Raw genomic sequence first — 14,497 nt, forward strand, 5'->3', positions numbered from 1 at the left:
GCATTTAAGTTGACATTGTAATGTTATATTTAAGTTAACAATTTAGGTATTTTGTCCAAACTGTTCAAAAGTTGTAGCTTTAAACTGATAATGGTTTAAATATAACAATATATTAAATCTAATAAATTAAATATAATATGTTAAAAGTTAAAGACATAACTTTATAAGTAGAAGTAAATATATTATTTTAAAATTGAAATTTAGTTTATTTACGATTACACTTTAGGTTTGATATTTATTTAAACTTATTAACCAACTTATAATCATTATTAGAAAGACATTACAATTTATCACTTTTAACTATTTACAAAATATTTTTTGAGTTGTTTAAGTTAAACTAAAATTTATATTCAAGTATAGACATGATGTGGTTAGGGATGTTCTCTTTGATGCTTGTCGACGTGCTGGTATTTCTGCGAAGAAAGAAGTGCCAGTGAACTTTTTGATGGACCCGCAGGATGGAAGATCTACACTTAGACCGGTTGACATTTTTTTCTTATGGGTAGGAGGGAAGCACGCTTGTGTGGATCTTACTAGGGTCTCTCCTCTCGTTGGTTTGAGGAGCGGGGGTTTCACAGCAGGGCATGCCGCTTTGAAAGCCGATGCGTGCAATGTGGCAAAGCACGAGAATGCATGTATAGAAAATCAACATGTATTTGTACCTTTTGCATTTAATACATTTGGTTTTCTCGCATCAGAGGCGGTAGAGCTCATCAACAGAGTCCAACGGGTCATGCACTCTAATGTCATATCTCCTAGATCTACAAACGTTGTTTTCAAAAGAATTAGTTTTGTCATCCAGAAAGGGCTAGCGGCGTAGCTTGTTGCCCGTTTGTCTTCCATTGATATGTATTGAACTATATTAAACATATAATACTTATCCTTCTTACCTGACATTATACTTTGAATTAATAATTTAAGTATTTTATATAAATTGTTCCAAAATTATATCTTTAAAATGATAATGGTTTACATCCAACAATATATTAAAACTAATAAATTAAGTATAACGTGTTAAAAGTTAAAAAACATAACTTTATAAGTAGAAGTAAATATATTATTTTAATATTAAAATTTAGTTTATATATGATTACACTTTATGTTTGATATTTATTTAACCTAATTAACCAAATTATAATTATTAATAGAAAGAAATTAAAAAGTTATGGAAGTTTCAAATGAATGTGGTGAAAGGAAAAATACATTGGAGTTTCAAATGAATGTGGTGAAAGAAAAAATGTTTTATTTATAAGTATATAATGACTCGGGTACAAAAGGTTTTGCGAACACGCTCCTACACTTTTCGATATAAAGAAACTGAAATTGACCAAAAATTAGGAAAGTTCTGAATATTTTACAAATTAGGGGTGTGCATAGTGCCCACAACGTCGCATGCATGATAGGTGGTTGGAAGAAGCAACGATTGATTGATTGTTTATTTATTTATTATCTAATTCTAAATAGGCTAAATGAATTAAGCTTTGGGCTAATGAAATACAAAATATGGGCTTATAATTTTGGATTTATATTATATTTTTAAACCAGAGAATTTATATAGTTCACTAAAATAAATTAAGGTAGGTGACATATTATTTGTATATATTGCTTGTAAACAAAATTTAAAAATTAGCTGGGTCAAGTGACCCACATTTGTAATTTTGTATTATATAGACTCGTCATTGTGCTAACCGATAGGTGCGGTTTTTGTATAAAGAAAACCGATAGGCGCGGTTTTTCTAACGGATTGGTTTTGCGGTTTTTCCAATGGTTTTGGTTTTAAACCGAAAGTATTAACTAGTGAGGTTTTATTTGCATGTATTAAAGGCACCGGTGCTATTTTTGAAATTGTAATTAACTCATTTAAGTGATATATTAAAATACATCCAACCAAATTTTGAATTGGCTGCTACAGTTGTGTGATGCGATTTGATATTTATTTTCCAATTTTTTTTTAATAATTACTCTTTCAAACTAAAAACGTAAGTATTAAACAAATTAAGAAAAATGCAGATCAACAATATTGCCGAATCCAATGCACTTGTCGTTCTGATTTGTCATGTGTGTGCCTACCTTAGTCACTAAGTTCATGTTCTTACTTTTAAATTTTGAATCGGATTTGAATTTCTTCAGCAAATCAATGCCAAACTATGAAATAAAGTAACAAATTATTAATATTTTGAACAATGTTTTATATAATACGAGAATAATTTAATAGTTTATTATTTAAAATGATATCGGTGTGGTTCGGTTTTTGAGGGTTGGTTTCTAACTCAAAACCGCACCGAACTGTTGAGTATCGGTTTTTGCCAAATTAAAAACCGCACCATCGATTTTTCTATTGGTTTTGGTTATGGTTTCGATTTGTTGTAGCTTTTTTATTTTTTTCTTTGGTTCGGTTTTCCTACTACAAATGTTCTCATTAAAAGTCAAAACATAATGTTTGCATTCCCCAGTCACATTGATATATAACGATCTTGTTTGATTCCACGAAAAATATTACAGCTTCAGATGTATGTTGGAACCATTTTATTCGTTTATCTGTAACTAATGAAGATGTGGTTAAAAAAATCACAATTTTGACTGAGCTTTATACTATTTTATTATTTGGACAATATTGTCCAACTCAATAAAACTAACATATCACTTTCATCATTATTTATGCAACCAACTGTACCAACACTTGAATATACATGTTCTGAAAAAATTCCAATAAGCTCGGCTTTTCCATTTAAAATAAATTTTGAAAACATAATGTTTTTAACAAATATGTAAAAAAAAGCCATGAGAAACTTTCACCCAAATTAACAAACTAAATTCTAATTATTTTATATCAAGTTTATAAATTATTTAATAACTAACTTTAGAACAGTAAATATAATAATAAATAAAAAAAACAAAAACATCCATTCAAATTGGGCCACAAGTAGATCATTCATGGCATCAATACAAATAAAATGCAGTGTGCAAGTGATTTGGCCTACTGATCAGGCCCACATAGAAACAATGTCAATCTGCCAATCTTTTATATATATATATATATATATATATATATATATATATATATATATATATATATATATATATACCAATGACAACGGGGCGGGATCGAGATGGGACATGCTTTCCAAACCCGCCCCGATATCTTTCGGGTATTGAAACGTCCCAAAAACAGCGATAAAATTTTTTATTTTCAAAATCATCAATCCCATAAATCATAAGTTCAAAAACATCCATGGCACAAAAATATCCATAACATGAGAGTAAGAGAATCATAATTGCGGAAACATGAGGGGAGAAATGTTGTGCCATCACATCAAATTCTTCCATTTCATACCGGAAGTATCTGAAACCAATAACATAATTGTAAGCATAAAACTTAGTGAGCTTCCCTAAAAATACAACATACAATATAAACATGAAAAAATATAATAGCATGAGGTTGTGTCGGGCAACATATCAACCCTCAGGTCCGTATCAACCCCAAGACTCCATGTAACAACACATAGTTCTGTTGGGTCCGTATCTGATGGGTTTTTGAGCACTACAACATTCCTATGGTGTATATGCAACCCTAATACTTTGGATCTAGGTTTTTCTCAAGTTATACATGCAATTCTAATCATCCAAACCATAAACCCTAATCTAGCATACTATTTCGAGATTGATAACATAAAACAAAGTTAGATGAATACATTTTCCTTGTAGCTTGTAGATCTTGACCTTGAAGATCTTAGTTCTTCAATTGTTGCACCTCTAAGGAGTCATAAACACCAAGTAGCAATTGGAAGAATATGAGAGAGGTAAAGGAGGCTCTAAAATCGGCTAGGGTTCTTTCTTGAAAACATTGGCCGATTTCAAGGAGCCAAGGGGTTCCTTATATCGCTGAGCTGCTAGGATTTCAGGTAAAACCCTAATCTGATTGCTTAAGCCTTAAGCAGTCCAGTAGATCCTTCCAGAAGGTCCCCTTTGGATGAAATCTATGTGGGCTACACATAGAATTTCGTCCACCCCTTCCTAGGGATCCATAAGCCCATCTTGCAACTATCAGATAATTGCAATATCAGTCCCCGTAATTTAATCAGTATATTTTGACCACCAAATTAATTTCTGATCAATACTAATTAAATAATATGATTTCTCTATTAATATATTATTCTTATAATATATTAATAAATCACAAATAACCTCTTTCTCCATAATTCATCCTATCAAATTGCTATGGTGAAGGCAACCCAAAAGGATTGTGCTACTATCGGGTCAAGTACATACCAATTATAGTTATGGGCTTAGACACCTAATCCAACAGTCTTCCACTTGGATAAGTCTAATAATTATAACTGCAAGTACGACTTCAAAATCCGATTAGCAATCGTAGGTCTCAAAAGCCGCTGTCGAACTCTGACCTGATCAATGACGCGTCCTTTAGATAAGGCATCATATAATCCTCAGTTATGCAAGATATCGTGTGGACAGTGACATGGAACATAATCATTCTCAATGTCCAACAGTTTGTTTCCCGACTTCTGATTTGGTTGACATAGAACCTAATTCAACACATTGATTCAGTCCTGATCGGGCCCAACACATAAGTCAACACAAAATCATCGAGAGGCCCAAGATATCGCTTTTACCCTCCTAGGATAAAAAGAACATATAAGCTTTGACTTATATGCTTGTACTATTTACTCATTAAATCGTACACAACAACACGTTTTATAACATCAAATTACTGATGCGTTTACGCATTATCAATGCACAACCAACTTGTAAAAAACAACTCATATATCTCGGTTTACAGATTATACTGTTGAGAGAAAAAGTTGAGAAACACACTTTAACAAACGTTAGAACAAGTTATAATGCGGAATGAGTTTAACTCAAAGGATTATAAAGCTCAACAATAATAACAAGTTAGAGTTAGAGTGTTAGATAATTAGATGCGGAAATATAAGGAAATATAAATGACAACAAGTATTATATCAAGTAAACACTAAGCTGATTCGTAACAAGGATTGCAATCAAACCAAGTTAATAAGTGTGATCAGCTTAAAGTGATTAAGTCAAGAGTGACTTGCTCCGAAGGAGAGATTACGATCTTAAGATAAGAGGTTTAAGTTCAGTAAAATCTTGAGAGTAAGAGAGTAATGAGAGATGTAAGATATAAGATGAAAAGAGATGTGTATTGCAAACTGAAGCGGAAGGCTCTATTTATAGAGCTCCATGAACATTACAGCAGAATAAACAAAGACTAAAAGAAGTGTCCATGCAAGGTATATTGGACAAAACATAGTAAATACATAAGTTAAAAACACTAAGTCTTTGTTCTAAAAGAAGTTTGCGGATGACGTCTTCGCTTCTCGTTGCGGTAGCAGTTGGAGCATTGCGGTAGAGAGGGAACTTCGGATTGAGGTTCAAGAGGGTCACTTCTTGCTTCAACAATTTCCCCCTAAGTGACCTCTTTAACCTTCTCACTTGTTGAGCTTCAAAAACTTTATTAGCAGCCACCAAAATTTTCTAACTTTTCCCAGCCATTTGATCCTTCGAGTGATCTCGAACTTGACTTCGTCTGTTGTGTGCTTTGATCTCTGCACCAAATTCAGAGTGACTTCGAGTTGCCTTCGGGTCAGGCGGTGCATGGTAGTGATAGGAACGAAGTATTTCACATCACTGTTAACTCTTTTGAACACAACTCCTAGTTCTGGGAAGTTGGTTGCACCCAAGGAACTTTCTTGATAACCGTCAGTATAAACTGGTGCGGGATCAAGTGGAGGGAGGTTGAACTTCTGAACCAGGGTCGGATGAATGTCAGCATCTATTTTAGCAAAATCGCATACTGCGCACCGTAGGTACTCGCAAGATTTTTCATAAGCTATCTTAATTTTGGAGTGTTTCTCGGACTTGAGTTGAAACACCCTTGCAATTAAGAATACTTCTTCCGGATTCATATAAGGAAAGTCAGCCTGAGTTCGGATGGAATCAAAGCCTCTTCTTGTCAATGTGTATTGGATGAACTCGGCCTTCATGAACTTTCAGATGTAGTTCTTGACTCCGGAAGGCTTATTACTTGACCATATATCCTCGAATTTGGATCCATGCTTTCCATGGAACTTGTTAAGACGTTCAAATCCAGAGGCAACCTTTGATCATCAGGGAGGCTTTGGTCAAATGGTTCAAAAACTGTGAAGAACATAGCATCGGAGAAATGGGAATATCCCAGTAACCATCTTCTGGAGGTTCAACATATGTCAACACCGGTCTGTAGTCTTCATCTAGAAACCTGCGGGTTGGATTAACCCAAGAATTGATAAGGGTTTCATCCATGATGGTGTCGAACCCATGGTTTCATCCCAGGAAATGTTCCATGTAAGAGGACGTCTAGAAGACAAAAGACTTAAAGTGTCCATGTTAGAAAGAAATTTAGTATTAGAAAAGGATGCAAGAATGTTGTGTGAAACCTAATTAGGAATAGCTTTTAATCAGAGGGATTTAGCACAAAAAGAAATTGTACGTTTAATTTTATTAATAGAAAAGTTGTTTACTGAAAGCGAAGCCATTGAAAATCTTGTTAATAATGGAACCATGGACAATACATACAATTGGGGGTGATCCAATGGGTACTCCACCGCAAAGAACTCATCACCCCAATTTAACAAAGACCGTCCCTATGTCCCTCCTGACCGAGAATTTCACTTCCTAATGAATGACAAGACCTTTCCCAAAGACATTATAGCCCACTTCGGTAGACTTCACAATCTGAGTAATAATTGTGTCATCAAGGAAATTCTTCCTGAAACCTCGGATCTTCCATGTGATCAAATACCAATCATTGGCACAATTTATCCCAATTCTCAGGCCTCATCAGTTGTCAATGAGGAAATCCTTGTGGAAGGACCCGAAGTTCTTATGAACTATCCAACCTTGCCCTCAGACCACAGTCCTTCTAACTGCAGTCTCGAACCGAAACTACCATCCATAAGGTGTCCCACTAAGGAACCATCTCTGACTTACTCTGCGGTACTTCAATCTACTTTACCACAGACCGAAGTCAAGAGTACTGTGACCATTCAGCCAATTCTTCATGAATTGCCCATCGATAATTTTGAATATGGCTAATGCTCTCAAAGTCCTGTTTCTTCTAGCTCAATTGACTCAAGTCCTCGTTTTAAAAAAAAATCAAAATTTTCAAAGAAACTGTAGTTAAACCTCACTGACTGCGTTTCTCCAAAAAATAGGTAAAACTTATGATTCAAACTCTTCATTATAACATGCATGATTGTCAACCCTTCTTAGACAACTTTCATGACAGTTGTGCTGCCGTCCTTTCAGACTATAACAAGGCCCTAGATGTGAAGAACATAACATTCGGAGAAATGGGAATATCCCAGTAACCATCTTCTGGAGGTTCAGCATATGTCAACACCGGTCTGTAGTCTTCATCTAGAAGCCTGCAGGTTGGATTAACCCAATAATTGATAAGGGTTTCATCCATGGTGTTGTCGAACCCATGGCCTCTCCAAATTTTTTCCGCAAACTTAGCCGCCTTCCGGTCAATCTTCCTTTACTTTGTTGCGGGGGAGTCATCGGAGTGTTCTGATGACATGGTTGGCTCTAAGTTTCGAAATTGAGGAAGGGTTTCTCGACGGGGAGAATCATGTTGTTCCTCTTGAGTTTGTTGTTGTTGCGGAGGAGATTTGGGAGTATAAGGCACCGGAGAGGGGATTTTTGCTTGATCCGAAGTGAAGATTGGAGTTTCAATTCGTGGCTGTTCAGGTTCAATACGTGGCTGTTCAGAAGTGAAGTGAGATAGACCGTAGGTTGGAATGGGGATTACTGATCAAGATTGAAGGAGTTGCGGTTCAAAATGTTCACTTCCCCCTTTTGAGGAAGTAACCTGTTGCTCCTCAAACCATTGACGAAGACCATCAATCTTGGTGAAAACGTTGTTGAATTGAGACTTGAGGAGATCAGATAGTTGCTGATTATTGGGGATCATCGTGTTGAACAGGAGTTGATGGATGTCTTTTGTGAGCTTGAGGATTTCTTGACCATGAAAGCTTGCGGTCAGGGAGCGTCGAAGACTGTTGATTGTTGATTGAAGCACAGAAATAGTTGACTCGTAAGCATTGTGATTTTCCTCAAAAATCTTTTTGGATTGAATAGCCTGGTCCGCAATCGCTGATTGAAGTTCGGTTTTGATTGCGGTGACCTCCTGAATAAGACATTCAGCAGTTGCTAAGAACTCCTTGTGGTCTGCGGTTTTGTTGTTATCTAGGCCACGAATTCCCATTTCAACTTTGAGCGTTATCCTTTCCGCAGCTAGACGTTCCGTTGTCTCTAGACGTTCAAGTCTTTCAGCAATAGACTGAGGACCAGCATCTTCGGTTTGTTGAGGGGTTGAAACTGCGGCTAAGATTTTATCAACTTTTTCTTGAAGGCTCAAAAATTCCTTGAGAGTGACAGCCATTAAACACCATCATGAAGTCATCTGACTGAGTTGGTTGATTAACTTCAGTCATATCCAGATCATCCAGACCAAAGGTTGGTCCGGAGCTAACTTCTATTGTTGTACCGTCTTAGTTAGATGCGTTGATTTCGGCAGTTGGAGTGAGCTTGGAAGGACCTGCACCACTTTGAAGAGCTTGGGCTTTCTGGATGTTTTCAACCATTGAGGTCATCCAGTCTTGAACTTTAAGGATTGTGGCAACGGTGTTTGCCTTATTGATTGCATCCGCCCAGTACTTCGCAACTGTTTGAATTTCATGCTCTTTTAATTGTTGCTGTTTGGTTTGTTGATCTTTGCGGGCCTGGAATGCCCTTCTGAAATCTTCATAATTTTTTACTTCGGATTCAGTCTGTGGTTGATACCGAACCCAAGAGTCATCATAATCGTATCCGTCAAATCCTTTTTGTCGCACCGGGGTGTCCCCCGGGTTCATGGATCCTTGCACATTTGTGCTCACCATGCCTAAACCACCTGATTGTAAGGTAAGTAGAGTAGGATTTCCCGAGCTTCCTTGGTCTCCTTGACCCTTAGTCCAGTGTAGACTCGGCTCAGTTCTGGCTAGGGCTGAAGAATTGCCCTGCGGTTGGGAAGATGTTTATAGTGTTTGTGTGATGGCAAGAAGGATGGAGCACAACTCCTGTTCCTCAAAAAAATGGAGATGGGAAGCCCTAGAGACCTTAGGGCGTTTAGAACCAACTAGATCCCCTTGGGATTCAATTGGGGTCGAGTCTCCATGATCAGATGAAATAGACAGACTTACTGTGTCTGAGTGGCTGGAGAGGGTTGAAGCGAATAGGTCTGCGGGGACCCCAAGGACTACCAGAGTCTTTTGAGAGACTTCGGTATCAGTCCGGTCGCGCATTTGGCTAGGACTTGGGTTTGTTTTTTGTTTCTTGTGAATAAGTGTTGGTCCGGAGTCACTGTCTGACTCTTCTTCAATATTGACATGGTAGTTTTGCGGATGAGCAGGGGCTTCATCCGAGGACACAACAAATTTATGTTTCTTTGAGAATTTACCTTTCTTTGATTTGCGGTGAGGGGCTTTCTTTGAAGATACCAGCTTCTTTAGCCTTCGGCCTAATGGTTGACTTGACTGTGTAGTGGTTGGGGCTGCGGTACTCACTGGACCGTGTGGTTCTATCGAGGCTAATATGGACTGACTGGGTAGAGGCGGGGTAGAAAGGTATGGATCAATACCTTCCGTAGCCTCTATATGGTCTGTGACTTCTTTGGTTTCAAGTCCAACATACATCAAAATGTATATGGGTAATCGTCTCAGAGGTCCAAGGATAGATTGATCTTTAGAGGGTGCGTACCTTTTAAGATCACAAGTGATGAAGACATTGATGTCGTTGCGCGTGCTGATTCTTGCGTCACGGTGAAGGTCTGAAATGCACAAGGACCAGAAGCATGCAAAGGTGAGTTCTGTTGTGTCTGCCCTCAGATTCTTCTTTGGAAAGTACTGAAGAAATTCATCCCGCAAGATTTGACCGTAGTTAACGTCGTTCCCAGTAAAGATGCTCCACACCAGTTCGAGTAACTTGAGGCCCATGTTGTCAGTTCCTCCGGTTCTGCCAGAGAGACTCCGGATTAAGAAGTGACAAACAAATTGCCAGACCTCAGGCAGCTGGTTTTTCTTGAATTTACCAATGACTTTGAGTTTCTTTTGATAGCCCATTTGATAGAGAGAAGAGACGATGTCGTTCATGCTGGGAGTGTAAAACCTTGTAGATGGAAGAACACGAAGGTTGATTGCATTCATAAATTTTTCTTTAGTCAAGATGACCAAAGAATCATCAACAAGGTTTAGATGAACTTCCTGCAAATTGTTGATTGGGCGGAACGCCGAGTATTCACATTTGAAGAGAGTGGAAAGTGGAACAACATTAGTGAATGAATCAAATGCTCGAAACAGTGGGTGTGAAGGTATGAACTTTATCATTAGACGAATGGATTCGTTGTAGGATGGATGATCTTGAAATATTTCCCTAAAATTGCTCGAAACAATTGATTGCGATTGATTCCTCATAGTGGATTCAGAACCAGTGGGTTGCACTGACCCTGATGATTTGGATTGCTTCTTTGATACACCATATTTCACCATTTTTAAAATAGTTGAACTTGCAGAAATCTTTTGATTGCAAGATGACGAAGATGAAGATCGTTTTAAGAGTTCAGAAAGCGTAAAGCTTCCTTGGGAGGAAAAAGGGTTTATATAGTTCCGGATATGAAAACTTTATTGAATTTACCCTATCTATGGCTGTTAAAGGTAAAAACCCTTGGGTTTTAATCATTATCAGCCATAAATAAAATAAATTAAAAGAAGTTATTATATTTTTTGTTTTTTGAAAAGTGGGGCATTTAATGAAATGTCAGGCCCATTATCACACGTTTGGAGAACGTGTGGTGAGGGGCAAAAACCCGTTGAATAAAGGTGGAATTTGGAACGGATTTGACAACATGGGATAAAGGGGATTTGACAGTTTAAGGAAAAAGATTTCTAAAAAGATTTCTTTTATGGAAAACTGGTTTATTTGTCATTACGCCTAAAATAGGTCTGACACCAAAAGTTTATTTGAAAAGGGACCGAAACGTTGTATGCTACAAAATGAATGTTTGAATTTAATATGAAAGATTTTTTTATTTAATGAAAAACATTAAATAGCACACAATGCTTCAGGGAATTTATGAAGTTGTTGAGATTAAGAGTGACTTCGGATGGATACGCCATTGCGGATTGATTCTTCATTGCGGTGGATGGAAATGTGACTGCGGTAGGTGGAACTGAGAAACACTTGACAAACAATCATAAATAACAAACAATAAGGATCCAATATATATAAGTATGATATATGGTTGCAGTATACAGAGTATATCGAAACCATGTATGATAGATATATTAAACTAGGACCGCAATGGAGATCAGAAGTGGTCTGCGGTACCTATCAATTCAAGAAGAATTGTGGATCCGGATTCATCATCCCTAACATTTGTAGAAAACTTTTGTGTTTTGTTGCATCAAGTGCTTTTGTAAACACATCCGCAATCTCTTCGTGAGAAGGGACAAAAATCAGTTCAATGTTACCTTTGAGTATGTGATCCTTGATGAAGTGGTACCGAAGTTCATTGTGTTTCGTCTTCGAATGGTGAATAGGATAATGAGAAATCACTATAGCACTCTCTGAGTCAAAATAAATAGGTATCCGCAACATTCTGTATCTGTAGTCCATCAGTTGGGTTTTCATCCACAGGACTTGAGAACAACAGCTCGTTGCGGCCACGTACTCAGCTTCTGCGGTATACAGAGAAACACAATTTTGTTTCCGTGAAGACCAGCTTACCAGTCTTCCTCCAAGAAATTGACAACCACCTGAAGTGCTTTTCCTATCCAATCTACACCCAGCATGATCTGCATCTGTAAAGGCTTGAAGGCTGAAGTCGTTCCATGTAGGGTACCATAGGCCCAAAGCTTTGCTTCCTTTTAAGTATCTGAAGATCTGTTTGACTGCGGTTAAGTGCAATACTTTGGGATTGGCTTGGTACCTGGCACATAAGCCAGTTGCGAAGACAATATCTGGTCTGCTTGCGATGAGGTACATCAAAGAACGAATCATTCCTCTATAAGTTTTATGGTCCACTGATTCTCCGGAAGGATCAGCAGAAATCTTATATCCGAAGGCCATCGGAACCTTGGCAGAGGAACAATTATCCATTGAGTATTTCTTCAGCAGTTTAGAGGTATATTTTTCCCGATGAATGAATACCTTGGGGAACTTGTTTCACTTGGAGTCCTAGAAAGAAGTTAATCTCTCTATTCATGCTCATTTGGAATTTCTTGGTCATGAGCAATGCAAATTCATCCACCATACCTTGATCTGTTGATCCGAATATGATATCATCCACATAGATTTGAACAAGCATAAGGTGATTACCATTCGCCTTCCGAAACAATGTGGGGTCAATCACTCCTCTTTTATATCCTGACATGACAAGATACTCAGAGAGAGTCTCATACCATGCCCTCGGTGCTTGCTTAAGACCATAAATTGCTTTCTCAAGCTTCAAACAATAATCTGGGAACTCTAGACTTTCAAAACCTGGAGGTTGTTGCAAGTAGACTTTTTCTTTCAATTCTCCATTCAGGATAGCGCTTTTTACATCCATTTGATGTACTTTGATATTTTTGTGTGCTGCATACGCTAGAAAAATATATTTTGCTTCCATCCTGGCTACAGGGGCATATGTTTCATCGTAGTCAACACCTTCTAATTGACTATACCCCTTGGCAACTAACCTTGCTTTGTTACGAACGACCGCACCGGATTCATCGAGTTCGTTTTTGTACACCCATCTTGTTACAACAACAGTGTGGCCTTTAGGATTCGAAACGAGTTTCCACATTTTGTTTCTTTCAAATTCTGCTAACTTTTCTTGCATGGCAGAGATCCAGTCAGGCTCCAGAAGATCTTCCTTGATGGATCGGGGCTCGACTGCGGACATAAAGGCTGCATAGTGGCAGTGGTCCGTAAGATCATGAGAAGATCGAGTTTGTACGCCTGCAAATGGGTTTCCGACGATTTGACCCGGAGGGTGTTCTTTTGTCCAGACATGTAAACAGTATTGTTGATGATCAGCAGCTGCGGTGGAAGGAATGTCAACAACATCAGAGGATTCTGCGGTTGGAGAAGGTAGTTCCCCCTCGACTTGTGAGCAGCCTGCAGAAGTGTCTTGGACTTGAACTGAAGGAGTAGGATCAGAATGAGGTTCCCCCTGGATTGCGGAAGGGAGTCCCTCTTGAACCGAAAATGGTTCCCCCTGGATTATAGAATGTGTGATAACCCTTGAATTAGTTCTTGTGTCAATATTTTCTTCTTCATCGGATTCTGAGGAAGCATTGTTTGGATTAGAGATTCTGCAGGTGGAAACCGGAGCTGCGTCTTCAAGCACTGGAACCTCGATGGTTGTCGTAAGAACTGGAGTAGTGCTTTCCCCCTCAACCGGCGAGGTGGAAGTTCCTTGAAACAAATCATCAGAGATGGAGGGTCTAAAAACTTATGCGTGTTGTTGTTAAGCTTCCGGAGACACAAGGATTTCAGACAGTTGAGCAGTCTCTATGGGGTCAAAAAGGTCGTCATAGTTAACTTCAACTATGTTGAGAGGACCCGAAGAGGCTGGGATATCACTTTCCAGGATTGCTTTTGTTTCACTTGAAGAAGAAGTGTTGCGGACGTAATAGTCATCGAATTTGACATCGAAACTTTCAACTATTAGCCGCGTGCATCTGATAAGAACTCTGTATGCCACTTTGTTTGTTGAGTAGCCAAGAAATATGCCTTCATCTGAATTCAGTGGAAATTTGTTAAGGTGATCCTTGTTGTTGATCACAAAACATCTACACCCGAATATGTGAAAGAATCGGACCTTCGGTTTTTGATTGTTGAGGCCCTCATAAGGTATTTTGTTGAGACGCTTGCAGAAAATGCTTTGGTTTTGGACAAAGCATGTTGTTGCCACAGCTTCAGCCTAGAAGTATAGAGGAAGGTTTGCAAAGTTTAACATAGATCTGGCTGCTTCTATCAGAGTACGGTTCCTTCGCTCTACTACTTCGTTTTGCTGCGGTGTGTAGGGAGCAGAGAAGTTGTGACTGATACCTTTGGAAACCAAGAAACTATCCAAGAGATGATTAGTGAACTCGGTTCCGTTGTCACTTCGGATTTTGCGAGTTGGTAGCTTGATTTGGAGTTCAATTTCTTTTATGAAGTTTGATAGAACCTGCCGTGTTTCGGACTTGAGTCTCAGGAAAAAGACCTATGTGAAACGAGTAAAGTCATCAACTATAACCAGTATGTATTTTTTGTGATGGAGACTCACTACGGTAGATGGACCGCAGAGATCAATATGCAGCAGCTCTAGTGGTTCAGAAATTGATGAATCTATGACCAGTGGGTGACTTCCCTCTGATTGTTTTCCACACTCACAAGCAGGGCAAAGTGT

Source organism: Lactuca virosa, chromosome 7 (assembly GCF_052849685.1).
Source record: "Lactuca virosa cultivar CGN04683 chromosome 7, Lactuca_virosa_CGN04683_v6, whole genome shotgun sequence".
Lineage (NCBI taxonomy): Eukaryota > Viridiplantae > Streptophyta > Magnoliopsida > Asterales > Asteraceae > Lactuca > Lactuca virosa.